Here is a 6000-nt window from a genome sequence, read left to right as displayed (position 1 = left end):
CCCTGTTACTGTGTATTCCTTCTGCTTTTGGTATTTGGTGCCGAAAATTTCGGGTTTTATGAGCTTGTGGAGTCGTACTTGGGCATGTTAGGTTTATGCTCATGAATTCCTTATCTGTGCATTTGGTGTAATGATGTAACAATCAGGGACATATCTTTGATGTTGTCAAACTAGTTTCCAAGATGTGGGTTCCTGCTTTACCAAGTGAGCCATGTTTTATTGATGTGGCGTGTTGATGTTCGACAAGTGCTATTTCCCGTGAGCCACAATGTTATTTCCATGAGTTGGTCGTTAATCACTCCGAAGGATCTAACCCTGTCCAGAAAACCGAAAAGTGAGTCCGCAATTGCATCCATGCATGGCATTGACATGCTTGTTCATAGGATCAATCAACCAGTTGCTTCCGACCAGGTTTGTTAGTGGGTACTCAGACCCCACAGTGTGGTGTTGCAGCGCGTATGACTGAAACTTCCTCCTATCGGTTCTCAAGTTCGCAAGTGGCTGGAGAGTTTTGCCTCAATCGGACACACCTTAAGTTTATGAGTCACCTTGGACAGGTTAAAGATCGTATCTCCTCTCCTGGAGTTGCCCGCCCTAAACGGAACCCCGCTACTAGGAAAGATGGATCCCTACCCTAATTTGTTGAATATCGCATGATGTGATCTACAATATTTCTTTCTTGATCTGTTCCGTATATCTCTCCATTGTAATCCGCAGACTGGGACTTCTTTTAATTTAATCCCTAGCTAGTCGAATTGGCAATTGAACCTTGCTTTATTAATATATGCTATCCCGCTAATTAAATCGTGACCAACTAGATGGATTGGATACTCGAAGCTTTATCACTTGTCGCATGGAGAGGGAGAGAGCGGAGCTGAGCCGAAGTTGCAGCGCGGAGGAGGAGCTCGTTTTCCTACTTAGCAACGGTTCAATTTCAATCGTTCTGGTACGTACGTACTATTTATAAATCATTTCTCAGTCGTCTTCCCTCCGCCATTTGTGCAGATGCTCCTCTGTTTCGTTATGCTAGTAATCACTTCTCCTGCTGAAGTCTGTACTATTTCACTGCTTGGGATGATTAGGATGAACGCTTTGCCCTTATTTTTCGAGTTTAACCAATTGGTGGGAGTGACAATCAGGATGAAATACTACTCTGTGGCTGTCAGTATGATCGAACAATGCATACATTTCTGGAGTTGAATTTGTTGGTCCCGGGAGGATTCCCACGAGTTTACTGGGTTACCGTTTGGGAATATTAATAGTGAATATAAGTCGGGAAATTAGGTCGGGTGGGAAACAAAATGGAGAATAACGAAGGATTCCGGAATTTAGCGTGGAAAACTTAGGCCAGTTTAATAGACCAGATATAAGCATTAGGGGTGTAAGTGAGCCGAGTAGAGCCTAAATATACTAGGCTCGAGCTCGGCTTGTTAATTAGTTCGTGAGCTCGGTCCGAGCTCGAGCTCTCGCTAGTCAAATTCTTCGAGCTTGGGTTCGGCTCGTTGTATTTAGCAAAAGCTCGGCTTAGCTCATATAGGCTCGCCACGCCAGTAGAGCTCAACTCGATAAGGCTCGTGAGTTCGAGCTTGTATAGGTTCTTGAGTTCAAACTCGTATAGGCTCGTGAGCTCGAGCTCGCATAGGCTTGGATTTGGCATGGGCTTGGATTGGACTACCTTAATAACTCATAATATATATAAGAATATATATATATATATATAAATAAAAAAACTCGTTTAGATTAATGAGTTTCACGAGCCGAATACCATTGAGCTTGGCTCGGCTCGTTTAACTGACAAGCTTGAGCCGAGCTGGGCTCGAGCTTTATGAGTGCGAGTTGAATTTGAGCTTTCATCGAGCCGAGTCCTAATCGTTCGCAAATGTCTCGGCTTGTTTTCACCCCTAATAAGCAGTGATATGATTGGAAATGACGGTGATAGGATAAAGTGGAGGATTGGACATGATCATTCATTAAGGCATAAAAACTTGTTGAGAGTGCGAGATTAGCCCCAATTAGGATATTATTTAGGTTGAAAAAGTAGAAATTCCTCTGCTATAGGATTAGGATTTACAAAATTTGCCATTACAATAGGAGAACCTCGGAGATGGCTGCTGGGGGCCAATGCGTGCAGCCTCGTTTATGGAGCTAGCGACCCGTGCCAACCTTCCACTACTTGGAAATCTCTCGGCTTGGGGCACCAGCCTCCCTATCAAGGTCCTCAACAACATCTAGTGTCGCTGGCGACCTCGATTGAATGTGGTGGCTAGCATCGAGCCTCTGTCGAAGGAAATCAAAACTCCCACTATAGGGAGGCCAGATTAGGATTACCTCTGGCCATTAATTTTAACTGTGCAATCTGAGAGACCAGATTTGAAATCAGACATTGCTATATGACAGTCCTCAAGCCAAAAGAGCAATCACTATAAGAAGAGGGGATTCGGAACCCACCTTAACGGGCCGTTTGGATTCGGAGTTAAAGTCAACGAAACTTTAACTTTGATTTTAACTGAGGAAGAAGACAAGGGTTTTATTACCGTTGTGGGCCCACCAGTTTGACTTTAAATAAAATGAATATATGTAATAGATAATTGTGTATAATGAGATTGTGTGTTTGAATAAGATATGGGGCCCACCAGTTTGACTTTTCAAATGTGTGTTTTGTTGTGTAGTGTAGAGTTAAAGTTAAAGTTAAAATCATTGTGATTTTAACCCACTATCCAAACTGGGCCTAATTTCTCGAACTCCGATCGAGAACGTCAATAGAAATCAAAGATCTTCCAAGTTCTCAGTTATCTGACATGCATGGTATCTGTGACCGTATGCTAATGGAGCTTGGGGACCTGTAGAATCATTATCCTATCAAAAGTGGTAACCCTTGGGGAGAGAGGAAATTATGGAGAGAATACTGTGACAATTATGGGATTGAGCGGTTACTAAAATTAAGGAGCAATTTTGGTTACAAACGTGGGTCTTGATTATGAATTCAATTGCTTATAAAATTCCACTTAACTGCATGTGGGTCCGACATTCAATTTCCAATATTCTTCTACTTGGTCCAAAATTTTAGTATCCGGATGCTTAAATTCCCAATCCTAACCTTAGAAGAAACAAATTGCACGAATCATGATGACAAGTTCTTTTTGAGCGAGAATTGTCTTCCATGTATCACGATATGTCTCATTCCTTGGATCTCAAACCATGAAACTTTATGAATAAATCCTATGTTTATTCCGGGTCCAACTTTTAATTGTCATTTTTCGAAATAACCGAATGTGTATACCCAAACAAGAAATAACAAATAACTAACTAAATAAGGGTCCATAATTTTGTGGCTTAAAGAAGGTGATCAAAACAACTCATTTTTTCATAGATCTGTTCAAGCACATCAATCTAGGGAATCCATTAGAGTACTTTTTTTTTTCCCTAATGATGGTACCAGACTTGAGAAAATAGAGGAAATCAAGGTCGAAGCAGTAAGGCTTTACAATGGATTATTGGGGATCGTAGACCCCATTGTCTCCCTAGATTTGAATGTTCTCAATCAGTTGATCAAGAAGAGGGCTTCTTTGTGTGTGAAAACTAACTTGGCTGTAGATTGTTGGAGATTGTATCAGAGCTGCTGTATTGATGTGGTTTGGATCAGACAAGATGACAGTTATTTCTTGTTCTGTTTTGTGTTATGTGTATTTTTACGTTTAGTTTAAGTTCCTAGTTTTTAGGAATGCAAGGCAGGTGTAATGTGGTTGTTATTAGTCTGTGTAAGTGGCAGTTATAGATTGCTTTGTGTCTGTACTCTATAAGTATGTTTGACAGATCTTCAATGTACTGTTTTCCATTCTCTCATTCTCTCGGTGTGTTGCATTATGTTCTTCTCGTTCATGGTGTGTTCTGAGAGTGCACAGAAGTGGAGACTTTAAGTTTTAACAGTGGCATTAGAGCTTACAAGAGATCTTAAGGGATCTGTGAAGGAATGGTTGATTTGGGAAGTTAACTGCACACGGCAGATTGGAGATGGAGACATCTGCATCAGCAACAAGTTTCTCCACTATCACACCACTTGTGTTTGATGGAGAAAACTACCAGGCTTGGGCTGTGAAGATCCAGGCATTCATGGAGGGAGCAGATCTCTGGTAGGCAGTGGAAGATGATTATGAAGTTGCTGATATGCCTGCCAACCCCACCATCAGCCAGATCAGGCACCATAAGGAGAGGAAGACCAGGAAGGCAAAGGCAAAATCATGTCTCTATGCTGCTGTGTCACCCACCGTCTTCACCAGAATCACGAGACTTGATTTAGCAAAAGCTATTTGGGATTACTTGAAGGAAGAATATGAAGGAAATGAGAAGATTAGAGGTATGAAAGTGTTAAATTTGTTGAGAGAATTTGAAAGGCTTTAGATGGGAGAGAGAGAGAGACCGTGAAGGAGTTTATTGATAGGCTTGTGGAGATTGCTAACAAGATTAGAGTGCTAGGAACTGATATCAAAGATGATAGGCTGGTGCAACAGATTTTGGTTTCTGTACCAGAAAGGTTCGAGGCAACTATTGCTTCATTGGAGAACACTAAGGAGCTTTCGGACATCAAACTTGCTGAAGTTCTTAGTGCTTTGCAGGCTCAAGAGCGGAGAAGTATAATGAGAAAAAAAGGAACAGCTGAAGAAGGAATGGTTGAAGGAGCTTTGCAAGCCAAAATGCAGCAAAGTTATGGTGAAAAAGGAAAGAAGTTGAAAGAATATGACGGTGTTTCTAAGATTGTTGCAGTAGAAAGATCGAACAACAACAGCGGGGGAAATCATCCTCATTGTTAGCATTATGGAAAGAGAAATCATCCACACTATAAGTGTTGAAGGAAGCCTGACATGAGATGCAGGAAGTGTCAAAAGTTGGGGCATGTTGAGATCTTCTGCAAGGAGGAGGAGACTCGGCAGCAAGGTGCGGCACAAACTGCAGCTGAAGATGTTGAGAACAACTCTTTGTTGCTTCTTGTTCAAGCTCACGTGTTTCAGATGGTTGTTGGCTTGTTGATAGTGGTTGTATAACCACATGACAAATGATGAGAAGCTCTTTAGGGAGCTTGATACTTCAGTGATAGCAAGAGTAAGAATTGGGAATGGATAGTACTTGGCAATAAAGGGTAAAAGAACTGTCCAAATAGAGAATTGTGTTGGTACAAATCTGATATATGAGGCTTTGTATGTTCCTAAGATTGCACAAAGTTTGTTGAGTGTTGGTTAGCTTTTAGAGATAGGATACATATGATGTTTGAGGACAAAAAGTATTTGATTTCTGATTCAAAGGGTCATAAACTATTTGAGATTCCAATGAAGAATAAGTCTTTTCTTTGGATCCACTCAAGATGAAGTCTAAGGTGGAGGATGATCAATCTGTTAAAGGGACAAGGTCTCTTGCAGACAAATGTCAGAAGTTGCAAAGTTGTTGTTTTAGAATTTGCAGGATGTGAAGAAGGAAAAGCCAATCTAAGAAGGATAGATAAAATGGAGGACTCGACCATTATAGAGCCCAAGACAAAACTTGTTCTTGATGGCTCAGTGAACAAACAGGAGGAGAAGGTCTATGGACTGAAGGAGAGTCCTAGAGTATGCAATGGTGTTCAGATTACGGAAGAAGAAAGCACTGATGTGTTTGTGAACGATCAAGCAGAGTTTAGAAGTGAAGCTGGTGCATTGCAGGACAAAAGACCAGTTTGCAGATTTCTTCACCAAATCCTTTCAGATTGGAAGGTTTGAATTGTTAAGGGAGAAGATTAGAGCTTGCAGCAGCACCTGATCTAAGGAGGAGATTGTTGGAGATTGTATCAAAGTTGTTGTACTGATGCGGTTTGGATTAGACGAGATGACAGTTATTTCTTGTTCTGTTTATGTGTTATGTGTCTTTTTATGTTTAGTTTAAGTTCCTAGTTTCTAGGAATGCAAGATAGGTGTAATGTGGCTGTTTTTAGTCTGTGTAAGGGGTAGTTATAGGCTGCTTTGTGTCTGTACT

This window comes from Punica granatum, chromosome 3 (assembly GCF_007655135.1).
Source record: "Punica granatum isolate Tunisia-2019 chromosome 3, ASM765513v2, whole genome shotgun sequence".
Taxonomy (NCBI): Eukaryota; Viridiplantae; Streptophyta; class Magnoliopsida; order Myrtales; family Lythraceae; genus Punica; species Punica granatum.
The sequence above is the reverse complement of the archived record's forward strand: the minus strand, read 5'-3'. Positions refer to the sequence as shown.